The sequence below is a fragment of the Somniosus microcephalus genome, chromosome 11 (assembly GCF_052327205.1).
Source record: "Somniosus microcephalus isolate GS21.2 chromosome 11, FLI_Smic_1.0, whole genome shotgun sequence".
Lineage (NCBI taxonomy): Eukaryota > Metazoa > Chordata > Chondrichthyes > Squaliformes > Somniosidae > Somniosus > Somniosus microcephalus.
The window spans coordinates 239546953-239572131 of NC_140997.1; positions in this window are offsets into that span (position 1 = coordinate 239546953).

Sequence of the window (25179 nt, forward strand, 5' to 3'; positions counted from 1 at the left end):
TGGCCATAAGGATTGCTATTCAGCTGCCCGCAGTACAAAATGGGGGCTCCTTATACTTGCTTTTCCTCTATCATTAAATTCATTAGCTGATGAGTTTGTATTTGAGGCAGTTCCATGAACATGCCGTCTCGAGTGCAGTATATAACTGCTCCCAATTTACATAAAGCCTGTCTTCCCAACATAGGGAGAGGGGCGGTCTGAGAAATTATGAGGGTGTCTGTGACGGATTGCCCGTGCACTTGAATTTCGGTAGGTTTGGAGAGGGGTTCTAACATAGGGATACCGGCTACTCCCATGCTTACAACGTTAAATTGACTGGCGGGTATACCCACGGAGGGGGGTACAGAGGACATTGTTGCACCGGTATTGACCAGAAGGTCCAAATGGCTATTTCCTATCCATATTTACCAGAGCAGTAACTACGTCTGCCCAGGGCTGAGTCTGCCAATTTAGATTCATCATTTTAAAGGCTTGAGCTTGAAAGGGTAACATGCAGTTTAGCAGTGTTTGTACTGCCAAAGGTCCATTGTCTGCTAACGGAACTCCCGCATGTTCCTCCCACTTGCTTTTAAATCGAGCTACAAAATCAGGAATTGTCTCCTCCTTTCTTTGCAGACATCGAGTAACTTCTCCTATGTCACTATGCTTCTTGGCTCCTCTCATTATAGCCTCTTTACCTCTATGTTCTAACCAGTGAGCAAAAGACTCATTTCCCTGGTCCAGTTGTACATCATCTTGTCGCCAATCTCCATTTTCTCCCGGGGGAACAGCAAATCCGTCCCTTAGGGTCGACCATGAGGACCCATACGCACATTTTAGCAGCATTAGCACATCCCCAGGAAGAGGGCTGTAAATGGTACATATTTGTTCTAGCCAATTATGAAAGGCAGTGGGCTTCTTTAAGGGGTCTGGTGCCTCGGCTATCATAGCTCTAGCTTCCGCTGGGGACCATGGTTTTAACACTGCCAACTCTCCTATCATGACTCAAGGAAGTTGATGGGTAGTAGTGTCAGGTTGTGTTTGTGACCTAGTTGTAGGTCCGTCACGTGAGGGTAGGTCCTGTACATTACTACCAGGCAGTGCAGCAACTCCTGCTCCGAGTGCCTCTGCTGGAGGAGGAGGTTCAATTACGGGTTCATCTGCGGGTGGGGGTGGATTGTATGGAGGCGGCGCCGGAAATCATGCCGGTTGCTGTCTTAGAGCAGCCGCTATCATTAGTAAATTATTTAACTCTTCCCCCATCTCAACCGGATCTCCCGCTGGGGTTCGGGGATACATTCCCACAACAGGAGCCTTAGGCAGCACCTCTTCCTTTTGCTGACTAGCCTCTGCTTCTTCCTGTTTCCCCTTCTTCTTTGGGGGTTGGTGTCTTTTTGCTACTTCCATCCACCTAGCAAAGCACCATAACATATAGGGGGTGTCTCACTCAGGATCCCCTCCTTCATTTCTAGTAATTTCTTCCCATTCTTTTATTAAAGGTATTTTAAAACTTCCCCCATAAGGCCAATCTCCACCCGACCATCCATACAGATCACTACTAAAAGTTACCGCATACCGATCGTCTCCTGTTTCTTTTATTACAGTATCGGCTGGCGAACCCGGTGGAACGATGGGATCTCCTACCTTTTTTCGATGTTGCACGAGATTTTTTATTCTGTCATTCGTTCTTTTACATATCTTGATTTTACCATTTGCAGCCTCCTGTTCTACCTTGCCTCGGGCTCCTTTCTTGGCAGGCTCGGACGAATCCGCTCGACTGCCGTTATTTCCCATCTTCTCCTTACTCCTGTAACTTAGTTTTAAACTTACTGGTTATACAACCGCGGGTTATTTTATATACACAAAATACAATGAGCGCTCACCGGTTTTTCCGTCCGCGAATCTCGAAGTCAACCCTTTATTTTCTTTGTAGCTACTTAATTCGGTGCCATAGTCTTTTCTCTCTTCTCAGCAGTCTTGCCTCAGCCTGACGGGCTTCTTGGCTCAGCATGAGTCACCGGCCGGATAACTAGGCAACCGCGCGCCGTCCCCCTTTCAGCTGGGACGCGCTAGGTGCTCTCCCCCTTTCAGCTGGGAGGCACCGGGCACTTTCCTTTTATTTTTAGGAGAGTTCCTTTTTAAATTTCCTTTGTCTAATTGGAGCCTAAGCGGGCCAAGTGATATACAAGGTCGACGCTATACCCAACTTAGACCTTCTTAGTTCTTTTGGATCCCGTTGTTAGGGACCCTGCGCGACTACGCCAAATTCTGTCGAGGAAATTAATTATCAGACGGAGACTTCGAGGTTCGCTTTAGGAATTTATTACGTGATATCACGGAGAGTCTGCAGCAGTCCCTACTGCCCACCAGCACTCTAAATTACTAATGTACAGCGCTCATAGTTATACAGCAAGGTAAACAACTTCAGGTGATTAGCTTACATTACATTTCAACATAAGGTTTCATAGGTTCCATTGTTCTCAAGAAACAGATTAACATGTTCACATTTTATCACCAGATGTCCTAAGCCAAAAGGTCAGCTTGACTTCATTATGGCAGTCAGCAGTTCTTTTAGTTTTAACTAGTTTAGTGTCCCTTGTTCAATTAGTAAAGTGGTCAAGTATCCCAGCATGCCTTAATGTTTAATAGGTTTTCTCCCACAGACCGGCTGTAACAATCGACCGGTACCAGTCTCGCCTTGTGCTCTAACTAGCGACCGGCTGTAACAATCAACCGGTACCAGTCTCACCCTGTGCTCTAACTAGCGACCGGCTGTAACAATCGACCGGTACCAGTCTCGCCCTGTGCTCTAACTAGCGATCGGCTGTAACAATCAGCCGGTACCAGTCTCGCCCTGTGCTCTAACTAGCGACCGGCTGTAACAATCGACCGGTACCAGTCTCACCCTGTGCTCTAACTAGCGACCGGATATAACAATCGACCGGTACCAGACTCGCACTGTGCTCTAACTAGCGACCGGCTGTAACAATCGACCGGTACCAGACTCGCCTGTGCTCTAACTAGCGACCGGCTGTAACAATCGACCGGTACCAGACTCGTCCTGTGCTCTAACTAGCGACCGGCTGTAATAATCGACCGGTACCAGACTCGCCCTGTGCTCTAACTAGCGACCGGCTGTAACAATCGACCGGTACCAGACTCGCCCTGTGCTCTAACTCGCGACCGGCTGTAACAATCGGCCGGTACCAGACTCGCCCTGTGCTCTAACTAGCAACCGGCTGTAACAATCGACCGGTACCAGTCTCACCCTGTGCTCTAACTAGCGACCGGCTGTAATAATCGACCGGTACCAGTCTCACCCTGTGCTCTAACTAGCGACCAGCTGTAACAGTCGACCGGTACCAGACTCGCCCTGTGCTCTAACTAGCGACTGGCTGTAACAATCGACTGGTACCAGACTCGCCCTGTGCTCTAACTAGCGACCGGCTGTAACAATCGACCGGTACCAGACTCACCCAGTGCTCTAACTAGCGACCGGCTGTAACAATCGACCAGTACCAGTCTCACCCTGTGCTCTAACTAGCGACCGGCTGTAATAATCGACCGGTACCAGACTCGCCCTGTGCTCTAACTAGCGACTATATCGATTTGTATGTGGGTTCAATGACGACACATTCATGAAAGAGAATGACTTTTTATCTAAAGTATGTTCAACTCAGTTAACAGCATTACAGGAGACATCATGTTAGAGGCACGGTGGCATAGTGGTTAGCACTGTTGCCTCACAGCGCCAGAGACCCGGGTTCAAATCCGACCTCGGGCGACTGTCTGTGTGGAGTTTGCACATTCTCCCCGTGTTTGCGTGGGTTTTCTCCGGGTGCTCCGGTTTCCTCCCACAGTCCAAAGATGTGCGGGTTAGGTTGATTGGCTATGATAAATTGACCCTTAGTGTTAGGGGGATTAAAATACATGGGGTTACAGGGATAGGGTGGGATATGTGGGGGTTATGGGGATCGGGTGGGATATGTGTCGGTGCAGGCTCGATGGGCCGAAATGGCCTCTATCTGCAATGTGGGGTTTCTGTGATTTCTGTGATCCATCTAAAACGAAACTGAAACTAAACTAAACTGCCTCTCTCACATGCCCTCTGCTGGTCAGGCATAAACAATCAATACATGTAATTATGCTGGTAAGGCATCATAATCAAACAGGCAAATACCATCACTATTTGCTGATATCATTACAGCGACCACCGGCTGTAACAATCGACCGGTACCAGTCTCACCCTGTGCTCTAACTAGCGACCGGCTGTAACAATCGACCGGTACCAGTCTCGCCCTGTGCTCTAACTAGCGACCGGCTGTAATAATCGACCGGTACCAGTCTCACCCTGTGCTCTAACTAGCGACCGGCTGTAACAATCGAACGGTACCAGTCTCACCCTGTGCTCTAACTAGCGACCGGCTGTAATAATCGACCGGTACCAGTCTCACCCTGTGCTCTAACTAGCGACCGGCTGTAACAATCGACCGGTACCAGACTCGCCTGTGCTCTAACTAGCGACCGGCTGTAACAATCGACCGGTACCAGTCTCACCCTGTGCTCTAACTAGCGACCGGCTGTAACAATCGACCGGTACCAGTCTCGCCCTGTGCTCTAACTAGCGACTGGCTGTAACAATCGACCGGTACCAGTCTCACCCTGTGCTCTAACTAGCGACCGGCTGTAACAATCAACCGGTACCAGTCTCGCCCTGTGCTCTAACTAGCGACCGGCTGTAACAATCGACCGGTACCAGTCTCACCCTGTGCTCTAACTAGCGACCGGCTGTAACAATCGACCGGTACCAGACTCGCCCTGTGCTCTAACTAGCGACCGGCTGTAACAATCGACCGGTACCAGTCTCACCCTGTGCTCTAACTAGCGACCGGCTGTAACAATCGACCGGTACCAGACTCGCCCTGTGCTCTAACTAGCGACCGGCTGTAATAATCGACCGGTACCAGTCTCACCCTGTGCTCTAACTAGCGACCGGCTGTAACAATCGACCGGTACCAGACTCGCCTGTGCTCTAACTAGCGACCGGCTGTAACAATCGACCGGTACCAGTCTCACACTGTGCTCTAACTAGCGACCGGCTGTAACAATCGACCGGTACCAGTCTCACCCTGTGCTCTAACTAGCGACCGGCTGTAACAATCGACCAGTACCAGATTCACCCTGTGCTCTAACTAGTGACCGGCTGTAACAATCGACCGGTACCAGTCTCGCCCTGTGCTCTAACTAGCGACCGGCTGTAACAATCGACCGGTACCAGACTCACCCTGTGCTCTAACTAGCGACCGGCTGTAACAATCGACCGGTACCAGCCTCGCCCTGTGCTCTAACTAGCGACCGGCTGTAACAATCGACCGGTACCAGACTCGCCCTGTGCTCTAACTAGCGACCGGCTGTAACAATCGACCAGTACCAGTCTCACCCTGTGATCTAACTAGCGACCGGCTGTAACAATCGACCGGTACCAGTGTCGCTCTGCGCTCTAACTAGCGACCGGCTGTAACAATCGACCGGTACCAGTGTCGCTCTGTGCTCTATCTAGCGACCGGCTGTAATAATCGACCGGTACCAGACTCGCCTGTGATCTAACTAGCGACCGGCTGTAACAATCGACCGGTACCAGTCTCACCCTGTGATCTAACTAGCGACTGGCTGTAACAATCGACCGGTACCAGTGTCGCTCTGCGCTCTAACTAGCGACCGGCTGTAATAATCGACCGGTACCAGTCTCGCCCTGTGCTCTAACTAGCGACCGGCTGTAATAATCGACCGGTACCAGTCTCGCCCTGTGCTCTAACTAGCGACCGGCTGTAACAATCGACCGGTACCAGTCTCACCCTGTGCTCTAACTAGCGACCGGCTGTAACAATCGATCGGTACCAGACTCGCCCTGTGCTCTAACTAGCGACCGGCTGTAACAATCGACCGGTACCAGCCTCGCCCTGTGCTCTAACTAGCGACCGGCTGTAACAATCGACCAGTACCAGTCTCGCCCTGTGCTCTAACTAGCGACCGGCTGTAACAATCGACCGGTACCAGACTCGCCCTGTGCTCTAACTAGTGACCGGCTGTAACAATCGACCGGTACCAGTCTCACCCTGTGCTCTAACCTGCGATCGGCTGTAACAATCGACCGGTACCAGTCTCACCCTGTGCTCTAACTAGCCACCGGCTGTAACAATCGACCGGTACCAGACTCGCCTTGTGCTCTAACTAGCGACCGGCTGTAACAATCGACCGGTACCAGTCTCGCCCTGTGCTCTAACTAGCGACCGGCTGTAATAATCGACCGGTACCAGACTTGCCCTGTGCTCTAACTAGCGACCGGCTGTAACAATCGACCGGTACCAGACTCGCCCTGTGCTCTAACTAGCGACCGGCTGTAACAATCGACCGGTACCAGTCTCGCCCTGTGCTCTTACTAGCGACCGGCTGTAATAATCGACCGGTACCAGACTTGCCCTGTGCTCTAACTAGCGACTGGCTGTAACAATCGACCGGTACCAGCCTCGCCCTGTGCTCTAACTAGCGACCGGCTGTAACAATCGACCGGTACCAGACTCGCCCTGTGCTCTAACTAGCGACCGGCTGTAACAATCGACCGGTACCAGACTCGCCCTGTGCTCGAACTAGCGACCGGCTGTAATAATCGACCGGTACCAGACTCGCCCTGTGCTCTAAGTAGTGACCGGCTGTAACAATCGACCGGTACCAGACTCGCCCTGTGCTCTAACTAGTGACCGGCTGTAACAATCGACCGGTACCAGACTCACCTGTGATCTAACTAGCGACCGGCTGTAACAATCGACCGGTACCAGTCTCACCCTGTGCTCTAACTAGCGACCGGCTGTAACAATCGACCGGTACCAGTCTCACCCTGTGATCTAACTAGCGACCGGCTGTAATAATCGACCGGTAGCAGTCTCGCCCTGTGCTCTAACTAGCGACCGGCTGTAATAATCGACCGGTACCAGACTCGCCCTGTGCTCTAACTAACGACCGGCTGTAATAATCGACCGGTACCAGTCTCGCCCTGTGCTCTAACTAGCGACCGGCTGTAACAATCGACCGGTACCAGACTTGCCCTGTGCTCTAACTAACGACCGGCTGTAATAATCGACCGGTACCAGTCTCGCCCTGTGCTCTAACTAGCCACCGGCTGTAACAATCGACCGGTACCAGACTCGCCTGTGCTCTAACTAGCGACCGGCTGTAATAATCGACCGGTACCAGACTCACCCTGTGCTCTAACTAGCCACCGGCTGTAACAATCGACCGGTACCAGCCTCGCCCTGTGCTCTAACTAACGACCGGCTGTAATAATCGACCAGTACCAGTCTCGCCCTGTGCTCTAACTAGCCACCGGCTGTAACAATCGACCGGTACCAGACTCGCCTGTGCTCTAACTAGCGACCGGCTGTAATAATCGACCGGTACCAGTCTCGCCCTGTGCTCTTAGTAGCCACCGGCTGAAACAATCGACCGGTACCAGACTCACCCTGTGCTCTAACTAGCGACCGGCTGTAACAATCGACCGGTACCAGTCTCGCCCTGTGCTCTAACTAGCGACCGGCTGTAATAATCGACCGGTACCAGTCTCACCCTGTGCTCTAACTAGCGACCGGCTGTAACAATCGACCGGTACCAGTCTCGCCCTGTGCTCTAACTAGCGACCGGCTGTAACAATCGACCGGTACCAGTCTCACCCTGTGCTCTAACTAGCGACCGGCTGTAACAATCGACCGGTACCAGACTCGCCTGTGCTCTAACTAGCGACCGGCTGTAACAATCGACAGGTACCAGTCTCGCCCTGTGCTCTAACTAGCGACCGGCTGTAACAATCGACCGGTACCAGTCTCACCCTGTGCTCTAACTAGCGACCGGCTGTAACAATCGACTGGTACCAGTCTCGCCCTGTGCTCTAACTAGCGACCGGCTGTAATAATCGACCGGTACCAGTCTCGCCCTGTGCTCTAACTAGCGACTGGCTGTAACAATCGACCGGTACCAGTCTCACCCTGTGCTCTAACTAGCGACCGGCTGTAACAATCGAGCGGTACCAGACTCGCCCTGTGCTCTAACTAGTGACCGGCTGTAATAATCGACCGGTACCAGACTCGCCCTGTGCTCTAACTAGCGACCGGCTGTAACAATCGACCGGTACCAGTCTCGCCCTGTGCTCTAACCTGCGACCGGCAGTAACAATCGACCGGTACCAGTCTCACCCTGTGCTCTAACTAGCCACCGGCTGTAACAATCGACCGGAACCAGACTCGCCTTGTGCTCTAACTAGCGACCGGCTGTAACAATCGACCGGTACCAGTCTCACCCTGTGCTCTAACTAGCGACCGGCTGTAACAATCGACCGGTACCAGACTCGCGCTGTGCTCTAACTAGCGACCGGCTGTTACAATCAACCGGTACCAGTCTCACCCTGTGCTCTAACTAGCGACTGGCTGTAATAATCGACCGGTACCAGTCTCACCCTGTGCTCTAACTAGCGACCGGCTGTAACAATCGACCGGTACCAGACTCACCTGTGCTCTAACTAGCGACCGGCTGTAACAATCGACCGGTACCAGTCTCGCCCTGTGCTCTAACTAGCGACCGGCTGTAATAATCGACCGGTACCAGACTCGCCCTGTGCTCTAACTAGCGACCGGCTGTAACAATCGACCGGTACCAGTGTGGTAAACCACTGTTATAGTTATCACTGTATATTGTTCTCACTGTTCTCACTGTCACATCACTACACGAGGTCGCCTCTTGTCGCACTGTTATACCTGGGCTGACCACCTCCGACTCCGCCCATTACCTGCCCAGGTATAAAGGTAGCTGACTGGCTAGTATTCCTCCCTGTTGGATCGGATCACCCACGAGGGTGGGCTCTGTTATTTAGCCAATAAAAACCTTCAGTTACGTTCTTAACTCGTCGCCTTTTATTGGACTAATTGATAGGCATATCAATTTTTATTGGCTAAATTTTAAAGATGTCTGATAATGAACAGCAACAGCAAGGAGCTCACCCAGCAGCACAGCAACAGCGGCCTCCAGACAACGGGCCACACCAGCCGGCTTGGCTGCAAGCCTTGAAACCACCATACCTGGATCTAAACCCACAGGCACCAAACTCAGCCAACGACTTCAAACACTGGCTGGACTGCTTCGAATCGTACCTGGAGGAAGCCGTCGTCCCTCAGAGATCCAAACTAAGAGTCCTGAAAGCCCAAGTGAGCCCGAGAGTATATACACTCATCCAGGACATGACTACGTACGACGACGCCATCAACCTACTGAAACAGCAGTACCGGAGCCCGGTAAACTACATGTACACTAGGCATCTCTTAAGATCTCGCCAGCAACAGCCAGGAGAATCGATAGCTGAATTTTCACGAGCGCTGAGACAACTCGGCAGGAACTGTGACTTTAAAGCGGTGACGGCTACTGCGAACATGGAAGACAATGTCCGCGACGCCTTGGTGAGAGGCCTACGTTCCGACTACACACGGCAAAGACTGCTTGAAGCTAAGGACATAGACCTGGACAAGGCCGAAGCCCTCGCCCTCACCCTAGAGGCCACCCAGCAAGACCAGGAAGCGTTTGCCAGGTACTATTCGCGACCCTGGGACTCGGGCCCGACCCCCACCCCACCACCCTTCACAGCGCTGCCCCCGGGACCTACCTCAGCGTCTGCATCACGGATCCGACCGGGCCCGCTAGCCCCGGTACCGGCCCCGACATCAGGCAACCCCGATCGGGCCGCTGGCTGCTTCTTTTGCGGCCAGGAGAAGCATCCGAGGTCGCGCTGCCCAGCCAAAAACTCGACCTGCAAAACCTGCCTCAAGAAAGGCCACTTCTCCAAGGCCTGCAGAAGCAAATCCTCAGAAGCCAGCAGTGCCTCATGCGAACCCTGGGGGCGGCCATCTTTGTGCGGGGCAGCCGAAGCCTGCAGAGCCTCATGGGAAAACCAGGGGCGGCCATCTTTGTGCGGGGCAGCCGAAGCCTGCAGAGCCTCATGGGAAAACCAGGGGCGGCCATCTTTGTGCGGGGCAGCCGAAGCCTGCAGAGCCTCATGGGAACAGCAGGGGCGGCCATCTTTGTGCGGGGCAAACGATTTAAACAGAGCCTCATGTGAACTACGGGGGCCGCCATCTTGGCCGCCATCTTGTCATGACAACGACGCGCTCATCTACACCCTAGCTTCCGTGACCCTGGATCAAGCCCGCCCGCACCACCTGGCCAGCTCAATGATGGACATCAAAGTCAACGGCCACGCCACGACCTGCCTGTTCGACAGCGGAAGCACGGAGAGCTTCATCCACCCAGACACGGTGAGCCACTACTCCCTCCCCGTCCTGCCAACGCGCAGCCGCATCTCGATGGCATCGAGGTCGCACGCCACAGACATCAGCGGCTACTGTGTCGTGACATTGTCGGTTAAAGGGACAGAGTATAAAAATTTTAAACTCCTCGTACTCCCCCAGCTGTGCGCTGCCGTCATACTAGGGCTGGACTTCCAATCCCACCTCCAAAGTGTAACCCTAGCATACGGTGGACCCCTCCCCCCACTCACAGTCGACAACCAGCGAAAGTTAAACCGCCCACCGCGTAACACCTGCAGCCTATCCACCCTCAAGGTACCGCCACCTTCCCTGTTCGCTAACCTCACCCCCGACTGCAAACCTGTCGCTACTAAGAGCAGGCGGTACAGCGCTGGGGACAGAGCCTTCATTAGCTCTGAGGTGCAGCGACTCCTGAAAGAGGGCATTATTGAGGGGAGCAGCAGCCCCTGGCGTGCCCAGGTGGTGGTAGTCAAGACCGGCGACAAAAATCGCCTGGTTATCGACTACAGCCAGACCATAAACAGATACACCCAGCTGGACGCATACCCCCTCCCCCGCATATCGGACATGGTCAATGAGATTGCACAATACCGCGTATTCTCGACCATCGACCTCAAGTCGGCCTACCACCAACTCCCCATCAGCCCGGAGGACAGCCAGTACACCGCCTTCGAGGCGAATGGCCGCCTCTACCAATTCCTTAGGGTCCCCTTTGGTGTCACCAACGGGGTCTCGGTTTTCCAACGGGAGATGGACCGGATGGTTGACCAGAACGGACTACAGGCCACTTTCCCCTATCTCGATAACGTCACCATCTGCGGCCGCAACCGGCAGGACCATGACGTGAATCTGGAGAAATTCCTCCGTACGGCCCAACGGCTGAACCTCACCTACAATAAGGAGAAATGCGTGTTTAACACAGCGCGCCTTGCCATCCTTGGCTGTGTAGTAGAGAACGGAGTCATCGACCCCGACCCCGAAAGAATGCGCCCCCTCATGGAGCTACCCCTCCCCCACTGTCCAAAAGCACTTAGGAGAACCCTGGGGCTTTTCGCCTACTATGCCCAATGGGTACCCAATTATGCGGACAAAGCCAGACCCCTCCTGAAAACCACATCCTTCCCCCTCACGGAAGAGGCGTGCGCGGCCTTCTCCCTCATTAAGGGAGACATAGCCAAGGCCACAATGCACGCAGTGGATGAGTCAATCCCCTTCCAAGTGGAGAGCGATGCATCCGACTTCGCCCTAGCCGCTACCCTTAACCAGGAGGGTAGGCCGGTAGCCTTCTTCTCAAGGACCCTACAGGGCCCCGAGACCCGACACTCGTCGGTCGAGAAGGAAGCCCAGGCAATTGTGGAGGCAGTACGGCGCTGGAGGCACTACTTGGCAGGCAAACGATTTACCCTCCTCACCGACCAACGCTCGGTTGCCTTCATGTTTAATAACAAGCTGAGGGGCAAGATCAAGAACGACAAAATCTTGAGGTGGAGAATCGAGCTTTCCACCTATGATTATGAGATCTTGTACCGGCCCGGTAAACTGAACGACCCCCCTGATGCTCTTTCACGCATTACATGCGCCAGCGCGCAAAGTGATAGACTTCAGACCCTCCACAATGACCTCTGCCACCCCGGAGTCACCAGACTCTACCATTTCATTAAGGCCCGCAACCTGCCATACTCCATCGAGGAGGTCAGGACCATGACCAGGAACTGCCAGATCTGTGCTGAGTGCAAACCGCACTTCTATAAGCCGGACAGAGCAAGCCTGATCAAGGCCACCCGCCCCTTCGAGCGTCTGAGCATCGACTTCAAGGGGCCCCTACCGTCATCCGACCGTAATGTGTACTTCCTCAACATCGTTGATGAGTACTCCCGTTTCCCCTTTGCCTTCCCCTGCCCAGACATGACCAGTAACACGGTCATTAAATGCCTGAACAAACTCTTCGCCTTGTTCGGGTTCCCGAACTATATACATAGTGACCGGGGCGCCTCCTTCATGAGCGAGGAACTCCGTCAGTTCCTATTGGAGAGGGGTATTGCAGCAAGCAGGACCACCAGCTACAACCCCCGAGGGAACGGCCAGGTGGAAAGAGAGAACGCGACGGTATGGAAGGCCACCCTCTTAGCCTTAAAGTCTAAGGGCCTCCCAACCTCCCGCTGGCAAGAGGTCCTCCCGATTGCGCTGCACTCCATCCGGTCACTACTTTGCACTGCCATTAACACCACCCCCCATGCTCGAATGTTTGTCTTCCCCAGGAAGTCGACTACGGGAACCACCCTACCAACCTGGCTGACCTCTCCGGGACCCGTCTTGCTGCGAAAGCACGTGAGGGCCCATAAAACGGACCCCCTGGTCGAGAAGGTGAACCTCCTGCACGCCAACCCCCAGTACGCCTATGTGGCTTACCCAGACGGACGGGAGGACACTGTCTCCTTACGAGACCTCGCACCCTCACCCCCCCCTCCCAACCCCCCGAGTCCAGCCGAGGTAGACGGCATGCCGGAACCCCACGAGCCTTTGCCGACTACGCAGACACCAGCTTTAACACCGGATAATGTAACACCGCCGCTGCGACGATCGGAGAGGCTAACGAAGCCTCCGGACAGACTGACATACCAGAGCTGGTAATACACTTCACCCCGCCGGACTCTAATCTAAACAAGGGGTGAATGTGGTAAACCACTGTTATAGTTATCACTGTATATTGTTCTCACTGTTCTCACTGTCACATCACTACACGAGGTCGCCTCTTGTCGCACTGTTATACCTGGGCTGACCACCTCCGACTCCGCCCATTACCTGCCCAGGTATAAAGGTAGCTGACTGGCTAGTATTCCTCCCTGTTGGATCGGATCACCCACGAGGGTGGGCTCTGTTATTTAGCCAATAAAAACCTTCAGTTACGTTCTTAACTCATCGCCTTTTATTGGACTAATTGATAGGCATATCAATCAGTCTCACCCTGTGCTCTAACTAGCGACCGGCTGTATCAATCGACCGGTACCAGTCTCACCCTGTGCTCTAACTAGCGACCGGCTGTAATAATCGACCGGTACCAGTCTCGCCCTGTGCTCTAACTAGCGACCGGCTGTAATAATCGACCGGTACCAGATTCACCCTGTGCTCTAACTAGTGACCGGCTGTAACAATCGACCGGTACCAGTCTCGCCTTGTGCTCTAACTAGCGACCGGCTGTAATAATCGACCGGTACCAGATTCACCCTTTGCTCTAACTAGCGACCGGCTGTAATAATCGACCGGTACCAGATTCACCCTGTGCTCTAACTAGCGACCGGCTGTAACAATCGACCGGTACCAGTCTCGCCCTGTGCTCTAACTAGCGACCGGCTGTAACAATCGACCGGTACCAGTCTCACCCTGTGCTCTAACTAGCGACCGGCTGTAACAATCGACCGGTACCAGTCTCACCCTGTGCTCTAACTAGCGACCGGCTGTAATAATCGACCGGTACCAGATTCACCCTGTGCTCTAACTAGCGACCGGCTGTAACAATCGACCGGTACCAGCCTCGCCCTGTGCTCTAACTAGCGACCGGCTGTAACAATCGACCGGTACCAGACTCACCCTGTGCTCTAACTAGCGACCGGCTGTAACAATCGACCGGTACCAGTCTCGCCCTGTGCTCTAACTAGCGACCGGCTGTAACAATCGACCAGTACCAGTCTCACCCTGTGCTCTAACTAGCGACCGGCTGTAACAATCGACCGGTACCAGACTCGCCTGTGATCTAACTAGCGACCGGCTGTAACAATCGACCGGTACCAGTCTCACCCTTTGCTCTAACTAGCGACCGGCTGTAACAATCGACCGGTACCAGTCTCACCCTTTGCTCTAACTAGCGACCGGCTGTAACAATCGACCGGTACCAGTCTCACCCTTTGCTCTAACTAGCGACCGGCTGTAACAATCGACCGGTACCAGACTCACCCTGTGATCTAACTAGCGACCGGCTGTAACAATCGACCGGTACCAGTGTCGCTCTGTGCTCAAACTAGCGACCGGCTGTAATAATCGACCGGTACCAGTCTCGCCCTGTGCTCTAACTAGCGACCGGCTGTAATAATCGACCGGTACCAGTCTCGCCCTGTGCTCTAACTAGCGACCGGCTGTAATAATCGACCGGTACCAGACTCACCCTGTGCTCTAACTAGCGACCGACTGTAACAATCGACCGGTACCAGTCTCGCCCTGTGCTCTAACTAGCAACCGGCTGCAACAATCGACCGGTACCAAACTCGCCTGTGATCTAACTAGCGACCGGCTGTAATAATCGACCGGTACCAGTCTCACCCTGTGCTCTAACTAGCGACCGGCTGTAACAATTGACCGGTACCAGTCTTGCCCTGTGCTCTAACTAGCGACCGGCTGTAACAATCGACCGGTACCAGTCTCGCCCTGTGCTCTAACTAGCGACCGGCTGTAACAATCGACCGGTACCAGTCTCACCCTGTGCTCTAACTAGCGACCGGCTGTAACAATCGACCGGTACCAGACTCACCCTGTGCTCTAACTAGCGACCGGCTGTAACAATCGACCGGTACCAGACTCGCCCTGTGCTCTAACCTGCGACCGGCTGTAACAATCGACCGGTACCAGTCTCACCCTGTGCTCTAACTAGCGACCGGCTGTAACAATCGACCGGTACCAGTCTCGCCCTGTGCTCTAACTAGCGACCGGCTGTAACAATCGACCGGTACCAGTCTCGCCCTGTGCTCTAACTAGCGACCGGCTGTAATAATCGACCGGTACCAGACTTGCCCTGTGCTCTAACTAGCGACCGGCTGTAACAATCGACCGGTACCAGTCTCACCCTGTGCTCTTACTAGCGACCGGCTGTAACAATCGACCGGTACCAGACTCGCCCTGTGCTCTAACTAGCGACCGGCTGTAACAATCGACTGGTACCAGTCTCGCCCTGTGCTCTAACTAGTGACCGGCTGTAACAATCGACCGGTACCAGACTCGCCCTGTGCTCTAACTAGTGACCGGCTGTAACAATCGACTGGTACCAGTCTCGCCCTGTGCTCTAACTAGTGACCGGCTGTAACAATCGACCGGTACCAGTCTCACCCTGTGCTCTAACTAGCGACCGGCTGTAACAATCGACTGGTACCAGTCTCGCCCTGTGCTCTAACTAGCGACCGGCTGTAATAATCGACCGGTACCAGACTCGCCCTGTGCTCTAATTAGCGACCGGCTGTAACAATCGACCGGTACCAGTCTCGCCCTGTGCTCTAACTAGTGACCGGCTGTAACAATCGACTGGTACCAGTCTCGCCCTGTGCTCTAACTAGCGACCGGCTGTAATAATCGACCGGTACCAGACTCGCCCTGTGCTCTAACTAGCGACCGGCTGTAACAATCGACTGGTACCAGACTCGCCCTGTGCTCTAACTAGCGACCGGCTGTAACAATCGACCGGTACCAGACTCGCCCTGTGCTCTAACTAGCGACCGGCTGTAACTATCGACCGGTACCAGACTCGCCCTGTGCTCTAACTAGCGACCGGCTGTAATAATCGACCAGTACCAGTCTCACCCTGTGCTCTAACTAGCGACCGGCTGTAATAATCGACCGGTACCAGTCTCACCCTGTGCTCTAACTAGCGACCGGCTGTAACAATCGACCGGTACCAGACTCGCCCTGTGCTCTAACTTGCGACCGGCTGTAATAATCGACCAGTACCAGTCTCACCCTGTGCTCTAACTAGCGACCGGCTGTAATAATCGACCGGTACCAGACTCGCCCTGTGCTCTAACTAGCGACCGGCTGTAATAATCGACCGGTACCAGACTCGCCCTGTGCTCTAACTAGCGACCGGCTGTAACAATCGACCGGTACCAGTCTCGCCTGTGATCTAACTAGCGACCGGCTGTAACAATCGACCGGTACCAGACTCGCCTGTGATCTAACTAGCGACCGGCTGTAACAATCGACCGGTGCCAGTCTCAACCTGTGCTCTAACTAGCGACCGGCTGTAACAATCGACCGGTACCAGTCTCACCCTGTGATCTAACTAGCGACCGGCTGTAACAATCGACCGGTACCAGTCTCGCCCTGTGCTCTAACTAGCGACCGGCTGTAACAATTGACCGGTACCAGACTCGCCTGTGCTCTAACTAGTGACCGGCTGTAATAATCGACCGGTACCAGTCTCGCCCTGTGCTCTAACTAGCGACCGGCTGTAATAATCGACCGGTACCAGTCTCACCCTGTGCTCTAACTAGCGACCGGCTGTAACAATCGACCGGTACCAGTCTCGCCCTGTGCTCTAACTAGCGACCGGCTGTAACAATCGACCGGTACCAGTCTCACCCTGTGCTCTAACTAGCGACCGGCTGTAACAATCGACCGGTACCAGACTCGCCCTGTGCTCTAACTAGCGACCGGCTGTAAGAATCGACCGGTACCAGTCTCGCCCTGTGCTCTAACTAGCGACCGGCTGTAACAATCGACCGGTACCAGTCTCACCCTGTGCTCTAGCTAGCGACCGGCTGTAACAATCGACCGGTACCAGTCTCACCCTGTGCTCTAACTAGCGACCGGCTGTAACAATCGACCGGTACCAGCCTCGCCCTGTGCTCTAACTAGCGACCGGCTGTAACAATCGACCGGTACCAGTCTCGCCCTGTGCTCTAACTAGCGACCGGCTGTAATAATCGACCAGTACCAGTCTCGCCCTGTGCTCTAACTAGCGACCGGCTGTAACAATCGACCGGTACCAGTCTCACCCTGTGCTCTAACTAGCGACCGGCTGTAACAATCGACCGGTACCAGACTCGCCCTGTGCTCTAACTAGCGACCGGCTGTAACAATCGACCGGTACCAGCCTCGCCCTGTGCTCTAACTAGCGACCGGCTGTAACAATCGACCGGTACCAGTCTCGCCCTGTGCTCTAACTAGCGACCGGCTGTAATAATCGACCGGTACCAGACTCGCCCTGTGCTCTAACTAGCGACCGGCTGTAACAATCGACCGGTACCAGCCTCGCCCTATGCTCTAACTAGCGACCGGCTGTAACAATCGACCGGTACCAGACTCGCCCTGTGCTCTAACTAGCGACCGGCTGTAACAATCGACCGGTACCAGACTCGCCCTGTGCTCTAACTAGTGACCGGCTGTAACAATCGACCGGTACCAGACTCGCCCTGTGCTCTAACTAGTGACCGGCTGTAACAATCGACTGGTGCCAGACTCGCCCTGTGCTGTCCCTGAAATCCACAGAAAATGACCAGGAAACACCCAGCTGGGTTACTAATGCCCCTCAGTGATCCTGCTGCTCTCACCCAGTCTGGCCTACACGTGACTCCAGTCCCACACCATGTCATAGATGTCAGAGAATTGCACAGCCCAGAAGGAGGCCATTTGGCCCATCGTGCTTGTTCCGGCTCTTTGACAGAGCAGTCTAATTAATCCCATTCCCTGCTCTTTCCCCAGAGTCCTGCAAATTTTCCTTCTCAAATATTTATCCAATTCCCTTTTGAAAGTTATTATTGAATCTGCTTCCACCGTCCTTTCAGGCAACGCATTCCAGATCACAACAATAATAGTAAAAACCTACAATCAGCTACATATCACAACAATTAAAAAACACACCGTACTTACGAAAGATTCATAACATAGAATCATAGAATGGTTACAGCACAGGAGGAGGCCATTCGGCCCGTCGAGCCTGTGCCGGCTCTCTGCAAGAGCACTTCAGCTAGTCCCACTCCCCCGCCCTTTCCCCGTAGCCCTGCAAATTTTTTTCCTTCAGATGTTTATCCAACTCCTTTTTGAAAGCCGTGATTGAATCTGCCTCCACCACCCTTTCAGGCAGTGAATTCCAGATCTTAACCACTCTCTGAGTAAAAAAGTTTTTCCTCATGTCGCCTTTGGTTCTTCTGCCAATCACCTTAAATCTGTGTCCTCTGGTTCTCGACCCTTCCACCAATGGGAACAGTTTCTCTCTATCTACTCTGTCCAGACCCTCATGATTTTGAACACCTCGATCAAATCTCCTCTCAATCTTCTCTGCTCTAAGGAGAACAACGCCAGCTTCTCCAGTCTATCTACGTAACTGAAGTCCCTCATCCCTGGAATCATTCTTGTAAATCTTTTCTGCACCCTCTCTAAGGCCTTCACACCCTTCCTAAAGTGTGGTGCCCAGAATTGGACACAATACTCCAGTTATGGCTGAACCAGTGTTTTATACAGGTTCATCATAATTTCCACACTTTTGTACTCTATACCTCTATTCATGAAGCCCAGGATCCTTTTTAACTGCTTTCTCAACCTGCCCGGCCACCTTCAACGATTTGTGCACACATACCCCCAGATCTCTCTGTTCGTGCACCCCCAGCCTATTTATGTCTTCTTGAAGTCTATCACTCTCCTCCTCACTGTTCACTATACTTCCAAGTTTTGTGTCATCTGCAAATTTAGAAATAGTGTTTTATAAAGGTTCATCATAATTTTCTTGCTTTTGGAGTCTATGCCTCTATTTATGAAGCCCTGAATCATACAGTACATTGGTGAGACCACACCTGGAGTACTGCGTACAGTTTTGGTCTCCTTATTTAAGGAAGGATATACTTGCATTGGAGGCAGTTCAGAGAAGGTTCACGAGGTTGATTCCGGAGATGAAGGGTTGTCTTATGAGGAAAGGTTGAGCAGGTTGGGCCTATACTCATTGGAGTTTAGAAGAATGAGAGGGGATCTTATTGAAACATATAAGATTCTGAGGGGGGTGGACAGGGTGGATGCTGAGAGGATGTTTCCCCTCGTGGGGGAATCTAGAACTAGGGGGCATAGTTTCAGAATAAGGGAGCACCCATTTAAAACGGAAATGAGGAGGAATTTCTTCTCTGAGGGTCGTGAATCTTTGGAATTCTCTTCCACAGAGAGCTGTGGAGGTTGGGTCATTGAATATATTTAAGGTGGAGAGAGACAGATTTTTGAACGATAAGGGAGTTGAGGGTTATGGGGAGCGGGCAGGGAAGTGGAGTTGAGGCCAAGATCAGATCAGCCATGATCTTATTGAATGGCGGAGCAGGCCCGAGGGGCCGAATGGCCGACTCCTGCTCCTACGTCTTATGTTCTTATGTTCTTATGATCCCGTGTGCTTTTTTAACTGCTTTCTCAACCTGCCCTGCCACCTTCAATGATTTGTGCACATATACCCCCCGGTCCCTCTGTTCCTGCACCCCCTTTAGAATTGTACCCTTTAGTTTATATTGCCTCTCCTCATTCTTCCAATCTGATTGGTTCTTAGTGCCTTCTGACGTGACCCAGCCAAAAACTCAGTTGTAAACAATTGCTGCCAAGTTAAAAAAAAGGGAAGAATCAGACCGACCTTTAGGCAACGACTTTCGCATTGAATCAGGAGCTGTTTTGGGCATCGTTCTGTCATTGTCGCGGGATCAACATCCTGCTATTCACTACCTGCAGCATTGTGGGAGCATGATCTCAACACGAACTGCAGCATTTGCAGTCGAAGCCTCACCACCTCAGGATGTGGGCAATACATGTGGGAAAGGGATGCCCACATCCTGAGAACAAATAAAAAAGTTAACAGTTGCACTGAGAGGGTTAACAGCGACTGTACCCGGGACAGCACTGAGAGGGTTAACAGCGACTGTACCCGGGACAGCACTGAGAGGGTTAACAGCGACTGTGCCTGGGGCAGCACTGAGAGGGTTAACAGTGACTGTACCCGGGACAGCACTGAGAGGGTTAACAGCGACTGTACCCGGGACAGCACTGAGAGGGTTAACAGCGACTGTACCAGGGACAGCACTGAGAGGGTTAACAGCGACTGTGCCCGGGACAGCACTGAGAGGGTTAACAGCGACTGTACCCGGGACAGCACTGAGAGGGTTAACAGTGACTGTACCAGGGACAGCACTAAGAGGGTTAACAGCGACTGTACCCGGGACAGCACTAAGAGGGTTAACAGTGACTGTACCCGGGACAGCACTGAGAGGGTTAACAGCGACTGTACCCAGGGCAGCACTGAGAGGGTTAACAGTGACTGTACCCGGGGCAGCACTGAGAGGGTTAACAGCGACTGTACCCAGGGCAGCACTGAGAGGGTTAACAGTGACTGTACCCGGGGCAGCACTGAGAGGGTTAACAGTGACTGTACCCGGGGCAGCACTGAGAGGATTAACAGTGACGGTGCCCGGGGCAGCACTGAGAGGGTTAACAGTGACGGTGCCCGGGGCAGCACTGAGAGGGTTAACAGTGACTGTACCCGGGGCAGCACTGAGAGGGTTAACAGTGACTGTACCCGGGGCAGCACTGAGAGGGTTAACAGTGACTGTACCCGGGGCAGCACTGAGAGGGTTAACAGTGACTGTACCCGGGACAGCACTGAGAGGGTTAACAGTGACTGTACCCGGGGCAGCACTGAGAGGGTTAACAGTGACTGTACCCGGGGCAGCACTGAGAGGGTTAACAGTGACTGTACCCGGGGCAGCACTGAGAGGGTTAACAGTGACTGTACCCGGGGCAGCACTGAGAGGGTTAACAGTGACGGTGCCCGGGGCAGCACTGAGAGGGTTAACAGTGACGGTGCCCGGGGCAGCACTGAGAGGATTAACAGTGACGGTGCCCGGGGCAGCACTGAGAGGGTTAACAGTGACTGTACCTGGGGCAGCACTGAGAGGGTTAACAGTGACGGTGCCCGGGGCAGCACTGAGAGGGTTAACAGCGACTTTTCCTTCATCCCTTCTCCACTCTAGGAACAGAGGAATTGTTGAACAAAGGAAGACCCAGGGTCCGTCTAATTCACCTTCTACCGTCCTGATACAACGACTATGGAGTTGTTGACCAATCACAGCGATCAATCTCTATCAATGAGTCTACAACAGACCCAGACATGAGGCGAGGAAAACCCCCAGTGGTGGAGAGCTTTGGGAACCAGAGATCCAAAGTCACCTGTTCCTCCCGAGCTCGCTGCACTCACCACACGTCATGCTCCACTTACTCAGATACTGGATCCCAGAATGTTATTTTCTGAAAGAAATCTCACTAATTTGCATTTGAATGAATCAATACTAACTGCTTCGACTGTTTCCCTAGGGAGCCTGTTCCATAGATTGACCACGCACTCACTCACTCACTTTCTACATTATAACAGTGACTACACTCAAACAAATAATTAATTGGATGTAAAGTGCTTTGGGACGTCCTGAGGTCGTGAAAGGCACCATATAAATGCAAGTCTTTCTTTTCACTGAAATAATTTTTCTGCAGATCTCCCCTCCAAGTCACACACCATCCTGACTTAGAAGTATATTGCCATTCCGTCATCGTCGCTGGGTCAAAATCCTGGAACTCCCTCCCTAACAGCACTGTGGGAGTACCTTCACCACACGGACTGCAGCGGTTCAAGGCGGCGGCTCACCGCCCCCTTCTCAAGGACAACCAGGGATGGGCAATAAATGCTGGCCTTGCCAGCGACGCCCACATCCCATAAACGAATTTTAAAAAATCATAAATATTGACAAAGTTACTGCCTGAACCATTAACCCTGAATGTGAATTCCGGTCATGCACTGCTCTATTAGTGAGGATGAATTGAAACCCATGGCCTACTCAACACAATGGATTATTAACCCGTTACCTTAGTCACTTCACCACCTCACTACAAAAGAACGGCAATAGATTGGGAAAAGGGGAAGTGCAACGAGACCTGGGCGTCCTTGTGCACCAATCGCTGAAGGTAAGCATGCAGGTGCAGCAGGCGGTTAAGAAGGCAAATGGTATGTTGGCCTTCATAGTGAGAAGATTCGAGTACAGGAACAAGGATGTCTTGCTGCAGTTGTACAGGGCTTTGGTGAGACCACACCTTGAGTATTGTGTGCAGTTTTGGTCGCCTTATCTAAGGAAGGATGTTCTTGCCATGGAGAGAGTGCAGCGAAGATTCACCAGGCTGATACCTGGGATGGCAGGAATGACGTATGAAGAGAGATTGGGTCGATTAGGTTTATATTCGCTAGAGTTTAGAAGAATGAGAGGGGATCTCATTGAAACTTATAAAATTCTAACAGGACCAGACAGACTAGATGCAGGAAGGATGTTCCCAATGGTGGGGGAGGTACTTGGAGGTAAGCCATTTGGGACAGAGAAGAGGAGGAATTTCTTCACCCAGAGAGTGGTGAACCTGTGGAATTCTCTACCACACAAGGCAGTTGAGGCCAATTCATTAAATATATTCAAGAAGGAGTTGGATATATTTCTTAAGGCTAAAGGGATCAAGGGATATGGGGAGAAAGCAGGGACAGGGTACTGAATTTGAATGATCAGCCTTGATCTCATTAAATGGCGGAGCGGGCTCGAGGGGTCAAATGGCCTACTCCTGCTCCTATCTTCTATGTTTCTATGGCTGCTGTTTTTGATGCACAAGAGTAATTGCACTTTGAAATAAGTTATTGTATATGAAACTCATTGAGGCATTTCAAACCATTGAATGGATGACAACAGGGAACCAACTAGGGAACAGGTTATTTTAGATCTAATATTGTGTAATGAGACAGGGTTAATTAGTTATCTTACAGTAAAGGATCCTCTGGGGAAGAGTGTTTATAATATGATAGAATTTCATATTGAGTTTGAGAGTGATGTGGTTAAATCCGAAACTAGGGTCATAAATTGAAACAAAGCCAATTATGGCGGTATGAAGGCTGAGTTGGCTAAGGTAGGTTGGGAAATCAGATTAAAAGATATGGCGGTAGATAAGCAATTGCAAACATTTAAAGAAATATTTCATAATTCACAATGAATATACATTCCCTTGATGAATAAAACCTCCACGGGAAAAGTGATCCAACCGTGGCTAAGTTAAGGATAGTATTAAATTAAAAGAAGAGGCTTATAATGTTGCCAGAAAAGTAGTAAGCCTGAGGATTGGGAGAGCTTTAGAAATCAGCAAAGAATGGCCAAGAAATTGATGAACAGAGAGAAAACAGAATGAGTGTAAACTAGCGAGAGACATAAAAACAGATTGTAAAAGCTTCTATAGGTATGTAAAAAGGAAGAGATTAGAAAAAGTAAACGAGGGTCCCTTAGAGGCAAGAACAGGAGAAATTATAATGTGGAATAAGGAAATGGCGGAGATGTTAAACAAATATTTTGTGTCTGTCTTCACAGTAGAGAACACAAAGAACATACTGGAAATTGTGGAGAATCAAGGGTCTAGTGAGAGTGAGGAACTTAAAGTAATTAATATTCATAAAGAAAAGTACTGGAGAAATAAATGGGACTAAAAGCCGACCAATCCCCATGACCTGATAGCCTATATCCTAGGGTTTTACAAGATGTGGCGGCAGAACCGTCCCCCTGGATTGGAAGGTAATAACCCCGCTATTCAAAAAAGGAGGGAGAGAGGAAACAGGGAACTACAGGTCAGTTAGCCTGACATCAGTAGTAGGGAAAATGTTAGAATCTATTATTAGGGACGTGGTAACAGGGCACTTAGAAAATCATAATATGATTAGGCAGAGTCAACACTGCTTTATGAAAGGGAAATTGTGTTTGACAAATCTATTAGAGTTTTTTGACGGTGTGACTAGCAGGATAGATAAGGTGGAACCAGTGGATGTAATATATTTGGATTTTCATAGGCATTCGATAAGGTGTCACACAAGAGGTTGTTACACATGATTAGGGCTCATGGGCAGAATATTTTTTAAAAGGTGAGAGACTAGTAAATGTTGGTGTTCAGAGGGACCTGGGTGTCCTTGAACACGAATCACAAAAAGTTAAAATGCAGGTACAGCAAGCAATTAGGAAGGCAAATGCTATGTTGGCCTTTATGGCAAAGGGGTTGGAGTATAAGAGTAAGGAAGTCTTACTGCAATTATACCGGGCCCTGGTGAGACCACACCTGGAGTATTGTGGACAATTTTGGTCTCCTTGCCTAAGGAAGGATATACTTGCCATAGAGGGAGTGCAATGAAGGTTCACGAGATTGATTCCTGGGATGGGGGGATTGTCCTATGAGGAGAGATTGAGGAGACCAGGCCTATATTCTCTAGAATTTAGAAGAATGAGAGGTGATCTCATTGAAACAGGGTAGATGCCCTTGGGAACGGTAGGATAGTGGTGATGTCATGGGGCGCGTAATCCAGAGACCTGAACTAATGATCTAGAGACGTGAGTTCAAATCCCACAAAGGCAGCTGGGAATTTAAATTCAGTTAATTAAATGAATCTGGAATAAAAAGCTAGTATCAGTAATGGTGACCATGAAACTATCGGATTGTCGTAAAAACCCATCTGGTTCACTAATGTCCTTTAGGGAAGGAAATCTGCCGTCGTTACCTGATCTGGCCGAAATGTGACTCCAGACCCACAGCAATGTGGTTGACTCTTAACTGCCCTCTGAAATGGCCCAGCGTCACTCAGTTGTAACAAACTGCTACAAAACACAATAATAAGAATAAAACCGAATGGACCACCCAGCATCGACCTCGGTACTGACTTTGGACACAACAACGGCACACAGCCCAGTCAACCCTGCAAAGTCCTCCTCACTAACATCGGGTGACATGTGTCAAAATTGGGAGAGCTGTCACACAGAAGAGTCAAGCAACAGCCTGACATAGTCATACTCACAGAATCATACCTTTCAGCCAATGTCCCAGACTCCTCCATCACCATCCCTGGGTATGTCCTGTCCCACCGGCAGGACATGCTAAACAGTGAAAGCAGTATTCTATAGACAGAGCTAAGTGATCCCACAACCAACGAATCAGATCAAAGCTCTGCAGTCCTGCCACATCAAGTCGTGAATGGTGGTGGACAATTAAATAACTAACGGGAAGAGGAGGC